This window comes from Somniosus microcephalus, chromosome 6, assembly GCF_052327205.1.
Source record: "Somniosus microcephalus isolate GS21.2 chromosome 6, FLI_Smic_1.0, whole genome shotgun sequence".
In the NCBI taxonomy this organism is placed as follows: Eukaryota; Metazoa; Chordata; class Chondrichthyes; order Squaliformes; family Somniosidae; genus Somniosus; species Somniosus microcephalus.
Window position 1 is genome coordinate 166,631,763 of NC_140992.1, and position 15,838 is coordinate 166,647,600.

The window sequence follows — 15,838 nt, forward strand, 5'->3', positions numbered from 1 at the left end:
TGTGACTGTACCACGGCCCAGAATTGTAGTCAGTGCTCCAGGTTTGACTGAACCAGGGCCCAGAATTGTAGCCAGTACTCCAGGCGAGACTGTTCCAGGGCCCAGAATTGTAGCCATTACCCCAGGTGTGTCTGTGCCAGGGCCCGGAATTGAGGCAGTACTACAGGTATGACTGCACCAGGGCCCAGAATTGTAGCCAGTACTCCAGGTGTGAATGTATCAGGACCCAGAATTGTAGCCAGTACTCATGGTGCGCCAGTTCCAGGACCCAGGATTGTAGCCAGTACTACAGATATGACTGTACCAGGGCCCGGAATTTAGCCATTACTCCAGTTGTGACTGTACCATGACCCAGAATTTTATCCAGTACACCAGGTGTGACAGTACCTGGGCCCAGAATTGTAGCCAGTACTCCAGGTGTGACAGTACCAAGGCCCAGAATAGTAGGCAGTGCTCCAGGTGTGGCTATACCAGGGCCCAGAATTGTAGCCAATACTCCAGGTGTGATTGTCGCATGGCCCAGAATTGTATCCATTACTCCAGGTTTGACTGTACCAGGGCCCAGAATTGTAGCCTGTGATCGAGGCGTGACAGTACCAGGAAACAGGATTGTAGCCAGTACTCCAGGTGTGACTGTTCCAGGGCCCAGAATTGTAGGTATTACCCCAGGTGTGTCTGTACCAGGGCCCAGAATTGAGGCAGTACTACTGGTATGACTGTACCAGGGCCCAGAATTGTAGCCAGTGCACGAGGTGTGGCTGTATCAGGACCCAGAATTGTACCCAGTAATACTGGTGCACCTGTTCTAGGACCCAGAATTGTAGCCAGTACTCCAGGTGTGACTGTATCAGGGCTCCAGAATGCATCCAGTCCTCCGGGTGTGACTGTACCAGGGCCCAGAATTGTAGCCAATAATCCAGGTTTGGCTGTACCAGGGCCCAGAAATGTAGCCAGTGATCCAAGTGTGACTGTGCCAGGGCCCAGAAATGTAGCATGCACTCCAAGTGTGACTGTACCAAGGTCCAAAATTGTAGCCATTGCTCCAGTTCTGACTGTACCATGACCCAGAATTGTAGCCAGTACTCCAGGTGTGACTGAACAACAACCCAGATTTGTATCCAGTACTCCAGGTGTGAATGGTCAGGGAACCAGAATGGTAGCCAGTGATCCAGATGTGAATGTAACAGGGCCCTAAATTGTAGCCTGTACTCCATGTGTGAGTGTGCCAGGTTTCAGAATTGTATCCAGTACTGCAGGTGTGTCTGTACCAGGTCACAGATCTGTAGCCAGTGCTCCAGGTGTGGCTGCCCCAGGAGCCAGAATTGTAGCCAGTACTCCATGTGTGACTGTACCAGGATCCAGAATTGTAGCCATTATTGCAGGTGTGACTGTACCAGGACTCAACATTCTAGCCAGTAATCCTGATGTGACTGTACGAGGACCCAGATATGTAGCCAGTAATCCAGGTGTGACTGTACCAGGACCCAGAATTGTAGCCAGTACTCCAGGTGTGACCAAACCTTGGCCCAGAATTGTAGCCAGTGCTTCAGGTGTGACTGTACCGGGACCCAGAATTGTAGCCAGTACTCCAGGTGTGATCGTACCCTTGCCCAGAATTGTAGCCAGTGCACCAGGTGTTGCTGTACCAGGACCCAGGATTGTAGCCAGTACTCCAGGTGTGACTGTTCCAGGGCCCCATATTGTAGCCATTACTCCAGGTGTGAGTGTACCAGGGCCCAGAATTGTATCCATTGCTCCAGGTTTGGCTGTCCCAGGACCCAGAATTGTAGCCAGTACTCCAGCTGTGACTGTACCAGGGCCCAGATTTTTAGCCAGTGCTCGAGGTTTCGCTGTCCCAGGACCCAGAATTGTAGCCAGTATTCCAGGTTTGACTGTAACAAGGCACAGAATTATAGCCAGTACTCCAGGTAGGACTGTACCAGGACCCAGAATTTTAGCCAGTATTCCAGGTGTGACTGTACCAGGACCCAGATATGCAGATGGTACTCCAGGTGTGACTGTACCAGGGCTCGGAATTTTAGCTAGTGCTCCAAGTGTGACTGTTCCAGGGCCCAGGATTGTTGCCAGTACTCCTGCTCTGACTGTACAAGGAACCAGAATTGTCACCAGTATTCCAGGTGTGACAGTAACAAGGCCCAGAAATGTAGTCAGTACTCCAGTTTTAATATACCAGGAATCAGAATTTTAGCCAGTACTCCAGGTGAGACTGTACCTGGACACAAAATTGTAGCCAGTACTCCAGGTGTGATAGTACCAGGGCCCACAATAGTGGCCAGTGCTCCAGGTGTGACTGTTTTCAGGGCACAGAATTGTAGCCAGTACTCCAGGTGTGACTGTACCAGGGCCGAGAATTGTAGCCAGTACTCCAGGTGTGACGGTAATAAGGCCCAGAATTGTAGCCAGTGCTCCATGTATGATGTACCAGGACACAGAATTGCGGCCAGAGCACCAGGTGTTGCTGTACCACAACCCAGGATTGTCGCCAGTACTCCAGGTGTGACTGTTCCAGGGCCCAGAATTGTAGCCAGTACTCCAGGTGTAACTGTACCAGGACCCAGATATGCAGATAGGACTCCAGGTGTGACAATGCCAGGGCCCAGAATTGTTGCCAGTACTCCTGCTGTGACTGTACAATGACCAAGAGTTGTAGCCAGTAGTCCTGGTGTGACTGTACCAGGAACCAGAATTGTAGCCAGTATTCCAGGTGTGACTGTACCAAGGCCCAGAATTGTAGCCAGTAATCCAGGTGTGACTGTACTAAGACACAGAATTTTAGCCAGTACTCCAGGTGAGACTGTACCTGGACACAAACCTGAAGCCAGTATTCCAGGTGTGACTGAACAACAACCCAGATTTGTATCCAGTACTCCAGGTGTGAATGTACAGGGAACCAGAATGGTAGCCAGTGATCCAGATGTAATTGTAACAGGGCCCTAAATTGTAGCCTGTTCTCCATGTGTAAGTGTACCAGGTTCCAGAATTGTATCCAGTACTGCAGGTGTGTCTGTATCAGGTCACAGATCTGTAGCCAGTGCTCCAGGTGTGGCTGTCCCAGGAGACAGAATTGTAGCCAGTACTCTAGGTGTGACTGTATCAAAGCCAGGATTTGTAGCCAGTACTCCAGGTGTGACTGTACCGGGACCCAGAATTGTAGCCAGTACTCCAGGTGTGATCGTACCGTTGCCCAGAATTGTAGCCAGTGCACCAGGTGTTGCTGTACCAGGACCCAGGATTGTAGCCAGTACTCCAGGTGTGACTGTTCCAGGGCCCCATATTGTAGCCATTACTCCAGGTGTGAGTGTACCAGGGCCCAGAATTGTATCCAGTGCTCCAGGTTTGGCTGTCCCAGGACCCAGAATTGTAGCCAGTACTCCAGTTGTGATTGCACCAGGGCCCAGACTTGTAGCCAGTGCTCGAGGTTTGGCTGTCCCAGGACCCAGAATTGTAGCCAGTATTCCAGGTTTGACTGTACCAAGGCACAGAATTATAGCCAGTACTCCAGGTATGAATGTACCAGGACCCAGAATTTTAGCCAGTATTCCAGGTGTGACAGTACCAGGACCCAAAAATCTAGCCATTACTCCATGAGTGACGGTACCAGGACCAAAATTGTAGCCAGTACCCGAGGTGTGACAATATCAGGACCCAGAATTGTAGCCAGTATTCCAGGTGTGACTGTATCAGGACGCAGAATTGTAACCAGTACTCCATGTTTGACTGTACCACGGCCCAGAATTGTAGTCAGTGCTCCAGGTTTGAATGTACCATGGCCCAGAATTGTAGCCAATACGCCAGGTGTGGCTGTATCAGGGCTCCAGAATGCAGCCAGTTCTCCAGGTGTGACTATACCAGGACCCAGATATGCAGATGGTACTCCCAGTGTGAATGTAGCAGGGCTCAGGATTTTAGCTAGTGCTCCAAGTGTGACTGTTCCAGGGCCCAGAATTGTTGCCAGTACTCCTGCTCTGACTGTACAAGGAACCAGAATTGTCACCAGTATTCCAGGTGTGACAGTAACAAGGCCCAGAAATGTAGTCAGTACTCCAGATTTAATGTACCAGGAATCAGAATTTTAGCCAGTACTCCAGGTGAGACTGTACCTGGACACAAAATTGTAGCCAGTACTCCAGGTGTGACTGTACCAGGAACCAGAATTGTAGCCAGTATTCCAAGTGTGACTGTACCAAGGCCCAGAATTGAAACCAGTACTCCAGGTGTGACTGTACCAGGGCACAGAATTGTAGCCAGTGCTCCAGGTGTGACTGTACTAGGGCCCAGAATTGCAGCCAGTAATCCAGATGTGACTCTACAAGGGTCCAGAATTGTAGCCAGTACTCCAGGTGTGACAGTTCCAGGACCCAGAATTGTAGACAGTACTCCAGGTGGGACTGTATCAGGACCAAGAATTGCAGCCAGTGAACCAGGTGTTGATGTACCAGGACCCAGGATTGTAGCCAGTACTCCCGGTTTGACTGAACCAGGGCCCAGATTTGAAGCCAGTACCCCAGGTGCGACTGTACCAGGGCCCAGAATTGAGGCAGTACTACAGGTATGACTGTACCAGGGCCCAGAATTGTAGCCAGTACTCCCGCTGTGACTGTATCAGGACCAAGAATTGTAGCCAGTGCTCCTGGTGTGACTGTTGCAGGACCCAGAATTGTAGCCAGTACTCCAGCTGTGGCTGTACAAGGAGCAATGATTTGTAGCCAGTGCTCAAAGTGTGACTGTACCAGGGCCCAGAATTGTAGCCAATAATCCAGGTGTGGCTGTATCAGGACCCAGAAATGTAGCCAGTGATCCAAGTGTGACTGTACCAGGGCCCAGAATTGTAGCCAGTTCTCCAGGTGTGACTGTTCCAGGGTCACAAATTGTAGCCATTACTCCAGGTGTGAATGTACCAGGGCCCAGAATTGTATCCAGTGCTCCAGGTTTGGCTGTCCCAGGACCCAGAATTGTAGCCAGTACTCCAGTTGTGACTCTACCAGGGCCCAGATTTGTAGCCAGTGCTCCAGGTTTGGCTGTCCCAGGACCCAGAATTGTAGCCAGTACTCCAGTTGTGACTGTACCAGGGTGCAGATTTGTAGCCAGTGCTCCAGGTTTGGCTGTCCCAGGACCCAGAATTGTAGCCAGTATTCCAGGTTTGACTGTACCAAGGCACAGAATTATAGCCAGTACTCCAGGTATGACTGTACCAGGACCCAGAATTTTAGCCAGTATTCCAGCTGTGACTGTACCAGGGCCCAGAATTGTATCCATTACTCCAGTTGTGACTGTACCAGGGCCCAGAATTGTAGACCGTGCTTCAGGCATGACCATACCAGGGCCCAGAATTGTAGCCAGTGCTCCAGGTGTGACTGTACCAGGACCCTGATATGCAGATAGTACTCCATGTGTGACTGCACCAGGGCCCAGAATTGTGGCCAGTACTCCAGGTGTGACTATACCAGGACCCAGATATGCAGATCGTACTCCAGGTGTGACTTTACCAGGGCTCCGAATTTTAGCTAGTGCTCCATGTCTGACTGTTCCAGGGCCCAGAATTGTTGCCAGTACTCCTGCTCTGACTGTACAAGGAACCAGAATTGTCGCCAGTATTCCAGGTGTGACAGTAACAAGGCCCAGAAATGTAGTCAGTACTCCAGTTTTAATATACCAGGAATCAGAATTTTAGCCAGTACTCCAGGTGAGACTGTACCTGGACACAAAATTGTAGCCAGTACTCCAGGTGTGACTGTACCAAGTTCCAGAATTTTAGCCAGTGCTCCAGGTTTGACTGTACCAGGGCCCAGAATTGTAGCCAGTACTCCAGGTGTAACTGTACCAGGACCCAGAATTGTAGCCAGTTTTCCTGGTGCCCCTGTTCCAGGACCCAGAATTGTAGCCAGTACTCCAGGTGTGACTGTATCAGGACCCAGAATGCAGCCAGTGCTCCAGGTGTGACTGTACCAGGGCCCAGAATTATAGCAAATGCTCCAAGTGTGGCTATAAAAGGAGCAATGATTTACAGCCAGTGCTCAAAGTGTGACAGTACTAGGGCCAAGAAATGTAGCCAGTAATGCAGTTGTGACTGCACCACGACCCAGAATTGCATCCAGTACTCCAGGTGAGAATGTACCAGGAACCAGAATGGTAGCCAGTGCTCCACGTGTGACTGTACCAGGGCCCCAAATTGTAGCCAGTACTCCATTTGTGACTGTACCAGTGCTCAGAATAGTAGCCAGTACTCCAGGTGTGACTGTACCAGGACCCAGAATTGTAGCCAGTACTGCAGGTGTGACTGTACCAGGGCACAGAATTGTAGCCAGTGCTCCAGGTGTGGCTGTACCAGGGCCCAGAATAGTAGGCAGTGCTCCAGGTGAGGCTATACCAGGGCCCAGAATTGTAGCCAGTACTCCAGGTGTGACTGTCGCACGGCCCAGAACTTTATCCATTACTCCAGGTTTGACTGTACCAGGGCCCAGAATTGTAGTCTGTGCTCTAGGCGTGACAGTACCAGGACACAGAATTGTAGCCAGCACTCCAGGTGTGACTGTACCAGGGCCCAGAGTTGTATCCATTACTCCAGGTGTGACTGTACCAGGGCCCAGAATTGTAGACCGTGCTTCAGGCATTACCATACCAGGGCCCAGAATTGTAGCCAGTGCTCCAGGAGTGACTGTACCAGGACCTTGATATGCAGATAGTTCTCCAAGTGTGACTGCACCAGGGCCCAGAATTGCGGCCAGTACTCCAGGTGTGACTATACCAGGACACAGATATGCAGATGGCACTCCAGGTGTGACTGTACCAGGGCCCAGAATTTTAGCTAGTGCTCCAAGTGTGACTGTTCCAGGGTGCAGAATTGTTGCCAGTACTCCTGCTCTGACTGTACAAGGAACCAGAATTGTCGCCAGTATTCCAGGTGTGACAGTACCAGTGCTCAGAATAGTAGCCAGTACTCCAGGTGTGACTGTACCAGGACCCAGAATTGTAGCCAGTACTGCAGGTGTGACTGTACCAGGGCACAGAATTCTAGCCAGTGCTCCAGGTGTGGCTGTACCAGGGCCCAGAATAGTAGGCAGTGCTCCAGGTGAGGCTATACCAGGGCCCAGAATTGTAGCCAGTACTCCAGGTGTGACTGTCGCACGGCACAGAACTTTATCCATTACTCCAGGTTTGACTGTACCAGGGCCCAGAATTGTAGTCTCTGCTCTAGGCGTGACAGTACCAGGACACAGAATTGTAGCCAGCACTCCAGGTGTGACTGTACCAGGGCCCAGAGTTGTATCCATTACTCCAGGTGTGACTGTACCAGGGCCCAGAATTGTAGACCGTGCTTCAGGCATTACCATACCAGGGCCCAGAATTGTAGCCAGTGCTCCAGGAGTGACTGTACCAGGACCCTGATATGCAGATAGTTCTCCAAGTGTGACTGCACCAGGGCCCAGAATTGTGGCCAGTACTCCAGGTGTGACTATACCAGGACACAGATATGCAGATGGTACTCCAGGTGTGACTGTACCAGGGCCCAGAATTTTAGCTAGTGCTCCAAGTGTGACTGTTCCAGGGCGCAGAATTGTTGCCAGTACTCCTGCTCTGACTGTACAAGGAACCAGAATTGTCGCCAGTATTCCAGGTGTGACAGTACCAAGGCACAGAAATGTAGTCAGTACTCCAGTTTTAATGTACCAGGAATCAGAATTTTAGCCAGTACTCCAGGTGAGACTGTACCTGGACACAAAATTGTAGCCAGTACTCCAGGTGTGGCTGTACCAAGGCACAGAATTGAAGCCAGTACTGTAGCTGTGACTGTACCAGGGCCCAGAATAGTGGCCAGTACTCCAGGTGTGACTGTTTTCAGGGCACAGAATTGTAGCCAGTACTGCAGGTGTGACTGTACCAGGGCCGAGAATTGTAGCCAGTACTCCAGGTGTGACGGTACCAAGGCCCAGAATTGTAGCCAGTGCTCCATGTATGACAGTACCAGGACACAGAATTGCGGCCAGTGCACCAGGTGTTGCTGTACCAGAACCCAGGATTGTCGCCAGCACTCCAGGTTTGACTATACCAGGACCCAGAATTGTAGCCAGTATTCCAGGTGTGACTGTACCTAGGCCCAGAATTGTAGCCCGTACTCCAGGTGTAACTGTACCAGGACCCAGATATGCAGATAGTACTCCAGGTGTGACAGTGCGAGGGCCCAGAATTTTAGCTAGTGCTCCAAGTGTGACTCTTCCAGGTCCCAGAATTGTAGCCAGTACTCCAGATATGACTGTATCAGGACCCAGAATGCAGCCATTGCTCCAGGTGTGACTCTACCAGGGCCTGGAATTGTAGCCATTGCTCCAGTTGTGACTGTACCACGACCCAGAATTTTACCCAGTACTCCAGGTGTGAATGTACCAGGACCCAGAATGGTAGCCAGTGCTCCACGTGTGACTGTACCAGGGCCCCAAATTGTAGCCTGTACACCAGGTGTGACAGTACCAGGGCCCAGAATTGTAGGCAGTGCTCCAGGTGTGGCTATACCAGGGCCCAGAATTGTAGCCAGTACTCCAGGTGTGACTGTCGCATGGCCCAGAATTGTATCCAATACTCCAGGTTTGACTGTACCAGGGCCCAGAATTGTAGTCCGTGCTCCAGGCGTGACAGTACCAGGGCTCCAGAATGCAGCCAGTGCTCCAGGTGTGACTGTACCAGAGCCCAGAATTGTAGCCAATACTCCAAGTGTGGCTGCACCAGGAGCAATGATTTATAGCCAGTGCTCAAAGTGTGACTGTATCAGGGCCAAGAATTGTAGCCAATAATCCAGGTGTGGCTGTACCAGGACCTAGAATTGTAGCCAGTACTCCAGGTATGACTGAACAACAACCCAGATTTGTATCCAGTACTCCAGGTGTGAATGTACAGGGAACGTGAATGGTAGCCAGTGATCCAGATGTGAATGTTACAGGGCCCCAAATTGTAGCCTGTACTCCATGTGTTAGTGTACCAGGGTTCAGAATTGTATCCAGCACTGCTGGTGTGTCTGTACAAGGTCACAGATTTGTCGCCAGTACTCCAGGTGTGGCTGTCCCAGGAGCCAGAATTGTAGCCAGTACTCCAGGTGTGACTGTATCAAAGCCAAGATTTGTAGCCAGTACACCATGTGAGACTGTACCAGGATCCAGAATTGTAGCCAGTAATCCTGACGTAACTGTACGAGGACCAAGATATGCAGCCAGTACTCCAGGTGTGACTGTACAAGGACCCAGAATTGTAGCCAGGGCTCCAGTTGTGACAGTACCGGGACCCAGAATTGTAGCCAGTACTCCAGGTGTGATCGTACCCTTGCCCAGAATTGTAGCCAGTGCACCAGGTGTTGCTATACCAGGACCCAGGATTGTAGCCAGTACTCCAGGTGTGACTGTTTCAGGGCCCCAAATTGTAGCCATTTCTCCAGGTGTGAGTGTACCAGGGCCCAGAATTGTATCCAGTGCTCCAGGTTTGGCTGTCCCAGGACCCAGAATTGTAGCCAGTATTCCAGGTTTGATTGTCCAAAGGCACAGAATTATAGCCAGTACTCCAGGTATGACTGTACCAGGACCCAGAATTTTAGCCAGTATTCCAGGTGTGAATGTATCAGGACCCAGAATTGTAACCAGTACTCCAGGTGTGACTGTACCACGGCCCAGAATTGTAGTCAGTGCTCCAGGTTTGAATGTACCATGGCCCAGAATTGTAGGCAGTACGCCATGTGTGACTGTATCAGGGCCCCAGAATGCAGCCAGTGCTCCAGGTGTGACTGTACCAGGGCCCAGAATTGTAGACAATACTCCAAGTGTGGCCGTACAAGGAGCAATAATTTATAGCCAGTGCTCAAAGTGTGGCTGTGCCTGGACCCAGAATTGTAGCCATTACTCAAAATGTGACTGAACCAGTACCCAGAATTGTAGCCGGTGATCCAAGTGTGACTGTACCAGGGCCATGATATGTAGCCAGTACTCCAGGTGTGACTGTACCAAGACCCATAATTGTAGCCAGTGCTCCAGGTGTCACTGTACTGGGACCCAGAATTGTAGCCGGTACTCGAGGTGTGACTGCTCCAGGGCTGCAAATTGTAGCCATTACTCCAGGTGTGAGTGTACCAGGGCCCTGAATTGTATCCAGTGCTCCAGGTTTGACTGTCCCAGGACCCAGAATTGTAGCCAGTACTCCAGTTGTGACTGTACCAGGGCCCAGATTTGTAGCCAGTACTCCAGGTATGATTGTACCAGGACCCAGAATTTTAGCCAGTATTCCAGGTGTGACTGTACCAGTGCCCAGAATTGTATCCATTACTCTAGGTGTGACTGTACCAGGGCCCAGAATTGTAGACCGTGCTTAAGGCATTACCATACCAGGGCCCAGAATTGTAGCCAGTGCTCCAGGTATGACTGAACCAGGACCCTGATATGCAGATAGTACTCCAGGAGTGACTGCACCAGGGCTCAGAATTGTGGCCAGTTCTCCAGGTGTGACAATACCAGGACCCAGATATGCAGATGGTACTCCAGTTGTGACTGTACCAGGGCTCAGAATTTTAGCTAGTGCTCCAAGTGTGACTGTTCCAGGGCCCAGAATTGTTGCCAGTACTCCTGCTCTGACTGTACAAGGAACCAGAATTGTCGCCAGTATTCCAGATGTGACAGTAACAAGGCCCAGAAATGTAGTCAGTACTCCAGTTTTAATGTACCAACAATCAGAATTTTAGCCAGTGCTCCAGGTGAGACTGTACCTGGACACAAAATTGTAGCCAGTACTCCAGGTGTGACTGTACCAGGGCCCAGAATAGTGGCCAGTACTCCAGGTGTGACTGTTTTCATGGCACAGAATTGTAGCCAGTACTCCAGGTGTGACTGTACCAGGGCCGAGAATTGTAGCCAGTACTCCAGGTGTGACGGTACCAAGGCCCAGAATTGTAGCCAGTGCTCCATGTATGACTGTACCAGCACACAGAATTGCGGCCAGTGCACCAGGTTATGCTGTACCACAACCCAGGATTGTCGCCAGTACTCCAGGTGTGACTGTTCCAGGGCCCAGAATTGTAGCCAGTATTCCAGGTGTAACTGTACCAGGACCCAGATATGCAGATAATACTCCAGGTGTGACAGTGCCAGGGCCCAGAATTGTTGCCAGCACTCCTGCTGTGACTGTACAATGACCCAGAGTTGTAGCCAGTAGTCCTGGTGTGACTGTACCAGGAACCAGAATTGTAGCCAGTATTCCAGGTGTGACTGTACCAAGGCCCAGAATTTTAGCCAGTACTCCAGGTGTGACTGTACCAAGACCCAGAATTTTAGCCAGTACTCCAGGTGAGACTGTACCTGGAAACAAAATTGAAGCCAGTATTCCAGGTGTTACTGTACCAGGGCACAGAATTGTAGCCAGTGCTCCAGGTGAGACTGTACCAGGGCCCAGAATTGCAGCCAGTACTCCAGGTGTGACTCTACAAGGGTCCAGAATTGTAGCCAGTACTCCAGGTGTGACAGTTCCAGGACCCAGAATTGTAGCCAGTACTCCAGCTGTGGCTGTACAAGGACGCAGAAATGTAGCCAGAGATCCAAGTGTGACTGTACCAGGGCCCAGAATTGTAGTCAGTAATCCAGGTGTGACTGTACCAGGACCCAGATTTGTAGCCAGTAGTCCCGGTGTGACTGTACCAGGATCCAGAATTGTAGCCAGAGCTCCAGGTATGGCTGTACCAGGACCCAGAATTGTAGCCAGCACTCCAGGTGTGTCTGTACCAAGGCCCAGAATTGTAGCCAGTACTCCATGTGTGGCTGTACCGAGGCCTACAGTTGTAGCCATTATGCCAGGTGTGACTGTACCAGGGCCCAGAATTGTAGCCAGTGCTCCAGGTGTGACTGTACCAGGACCCATAATTCTAGCCAGTGCACCAGGTGTTGCTGTACCAGGACCTAGGATTCTAGCCAATACTCCATGTGTGACTGTACCAAGTTCCAGAATTTTAGCCAGTGCTCCAGGTCTGACTGTACCAGGGCCCCAAATTGTAGCCATTACTCCAGGTGTGACTGTACCAGGGCCCAGAATTATAGCCAGTACCCCAGGTCTGAATGTAACAGGACCAATCATTGTAGCCAGTACTCCAGGTGTGACTGTACCACGGCCCAGAATTGTAGTCAGTGCTCCAGGTTTGACTGAACCAGGGCCCAGAATTGTAGCCAGTACTCCAGGCGAGACTGTTCCAGGGCCCAGAATTGTAGCCATTACCCCAGGTGTGTCTGTGCCAGGGCCCGGAATTGAGGCAGTACTACAGGTATGACTGCACCAGGGCCCAGAATTGTAGCCAGTACTCCAGGTGTGAATGTATCAGGACCCAGAATTGTAGCCAGTACTCATGGTGCGCCAGTTCCAGGACCCAGGATTGTAGCCAGTACTACAGATATGACTGTACCAGGGCCCGGAATTTAGCCATTACTCCAGTTGTGACTGTACCATGACCCAGAATTTTATCCAGTACACCAGGTGTGACAGTACCTGGGCCCAGAATTGTAGCCAGTACTCCAGGTGTGACAGTACCAAGGCCCAGAATAGTAGGCAGTGCTCCAGGTGTGGCTATACCAGGGCCCAGAATTGTAGCCAATACTCCAGGTGTGATTGTCGCATGGCCCAGAATTGTATCCATTACTCCAGGTTTGACTGTACCAGGGCCCAGAATTGTAGCCTGTGATCGAGGCGTGACAGTACCAGGAAACAGGATTGTAGCCAGTACTCCAGGTGTGACTGTTCCAGGGCCCAGAATTGTAGGTATTACCCCAGGTGTGTCTGTACCAGGGCCCAGAATTGAGGCAGTACTACTGGTATGACTGTACCAGGGCCCAGAATTGTAGCCAGTGCACGAGGTGTGGCTGTATCAGGACCCAGAATTGTACCCAGTAATACTGGTGCACCTGTTCTAGGACCCAGAATTGTAGCCAGTACTCCAGGTGTGACTGTATCAGGGCTCCAGAATGCATCCAGTCCTCCGGGTGTGACTGTACCAGGGCCCAGAATTGTAGCCAATAATCCAGGTTTGGCTGTACCAGGGCCCAGAAATGTAGCCAGTGATCCAAGTGTGACTGTGCCAGGGCCCAGAAATGTAGCATGCACTCCAAGTGTGACTGTACCAAGGTCCAAAATTGTAGCCATTGCTCCAGTTCTGACTGTACCATGACCCAGAATTGTAGCCAGTACTCCAGGTGTGACTGAACAACAACCCAGATTTGTATCCAGTACTCCAGGTGTGAATGGTCAGGGAACCAGAATGGTAGCCAGTGATCCAGATGTGAATGTAACAGGGCCCTAAATTGTAGCCTGTACTCCATGTGTGAGTGTGCCAGGTTTCAGAATTGTATCCAGTACTGCAGGTGTGTCTGTACCAGGTCACAGATCTGTAGCCAGTGCTCCAGGTGTGGCTGCCCCAGGAGCCAGAATTGTAGCCAGTACTCCATGTGTGACTGTACCAGGATCCAGAATTGTAGCCATTATTGCAGGTGTGACTGTACCAGGACTCAACATTCTAGCCAGTAATCCTGATGTGACTGTACGAGGACCCAGATATGTAGCCAGTAATCCAGGTGTGACTGTACCAGGACCCAGAATTGTAGCCAGTACTCCAGGTGTGACCAAACCTTGGCCCAGAATTGTAGCCAGTGCTTCAGGTGTGACTGTACCGGGACCCAGAATTGTAGCCAGTACTCCAGGTGTGATCGTACCCTTGCCCAGAATTGTAGCCAGTGCACCAGGTGTTGCTGTACCAGGACCCAGGATTGTAGCCAGTACTCCAGGTGTGACTGTTCCAGGGCCCCATATTGTAGCCATTACTCCAGGTGTGAGTGTACCAGGGCCCAGAATTGTATCCATTGCTCCAGGTTTGGCTGTCCCAGGACCCAGAATTGTAGCCAGTACTCCAGCTGTGACTGTACCAGGGCCCAGATTTTTAGCCAGTGCTCGAGGTTTCGCTGTCCCAGGACCCAGAATTGTAGCCAGTATTCCAGGTTTGACTGTAACAAGGCACAGAATTATAGCCAGTACTCCAGGTAGGACTGTACCAGGACCCAGAATTTTAGCCAGTATTCCAGGTGTGACTGTACCAGGACCCAGATATGCAGATGGTACTCCAGGTGTGACTGTACCAGGGCTCGGAATTTTAGCTAGTGCTCCAAGTGTGACTGTTCCAGGGCCCAGGATTGTTGCCAGTACTCCTGCTCTGACTGTACAAGGAACCAGAATTGTCACCAGTATTCCAGGTGTGACAGTAACAAGGCCCAGAAATGTAGTCAGTACTCCAGTTTTAATATACCAGGAATCAGAATTTTAGCCAGTACTCCAGGTGAGACTGTACCTGGACACAAAATTGTAGCCAGTACTCCAGGTGTGATAGTACCAGGGCCCACAATAGTGGCCAGTGCTCCAGGTGTGACTGTTTTCAGGGCACAGAATTGTAGCCAGTACTCCAGGTGTGACTGTACCAGGGCCGAGAATTGTAGCCAGTACTCCAGGTGTGACGGTAATAAGGCCCAGAATTGTAGCCAGTGCTCCATGTATGATGTACCAGGACACAGAATTGCGGCCAGAGCACCAGGTGTTGCTGTACCACAACCCAGGATTGTCGCCAGTACTCCAGGTGTGACTGTTCCAGGGCCCAGAATTGTAGCCAGTACTCCAGGTGTAACTGTACCAGGACCCAGATATGCAGATAGGACTCCAGGTGTGACAATGCCAGGGCCCAGAATTGTTGCCAGTACTCCTGCTGTGACTGTACAATGACCAAGAGTTGTAGCCAGTAGTCCTGGTGTGACTGTACCAGGAACCAGAATTGTAGCCAGTATTCCAGGTGTGACTGTACCAAGGCCCAGAATTGTAGCCAGTAATCCAGGTGTGACTGTACTAAGACACAGAATTTTAGCCAGTACTCCAGGTGAGACTGTACCTGGACACAAACCTGAAGCCAGTATTCCAGGTGTGACTGAACAACAACCCAGATTTGTATCCAGTACTCCAGGTGTGAATGTACAGGGAACCAGAATGGTAGCCAGTGATCCAGATGTAATTGTAACAGGGCCCTAAATTGTAGCCTGTTCTCCATGTGTAAGTGTACCAGGTTCCAGAATTGTATCCAGTACTGCAGGTGTGTCTGTATCAGGTCACAGATCTGTAGCCAGTGCTCCAGGTGTGGCTGTCCCAGGAGACAGAATTGTAGCCAGTACTCTAGGTGTGACTGTATCAAAGCCAGGATTTGTAGCCAGTACTCCAGGTGTGACTGTACCGGGACCCAGAATTGTAGCCAGTACTCCAGGTGTGATCGTACCGTTGCCCAGAATTGTAGCCAGTGCACCAGGTGTTGCTGTACCAGGACCCAGGATTGTAGCCAGTACTCCAGGTGTGACTGTTCCAGGGCCCCATATTGTAGCCATTACTCCAGGTGTGAGTGTACCAGGGCCCAGAATTGTATCCAGTGCTCCAGGTTTGGCTGTCCCAGGACCCAGAATTGTAGCCAGTACTCCAGTTGTGATTGCACCAGGGCCCAGACTTGTAGCCAGTGCTCGAGGTTTGGCTGTCCCAGGACCCAGAATTGTAGCCAGTATTCCAGGTTTGACTGTACCAAGGCACAGAATTATAGCCAGTACTCCAGGTATGAATGTACCAGGACCCAGAATTTTAGCCAGTATTCCAGGTGTGACAGTACCAGGACCCAAAAATCTAGCCATTACTCCATGAGTGACGGTACCAGGACCAAAATTGTAGCCAGTACCCGAGGTGTGACAATATCAGGACCCAGAATTGTAGCCAGTATTCCAGGTGTGACTGTATCAGG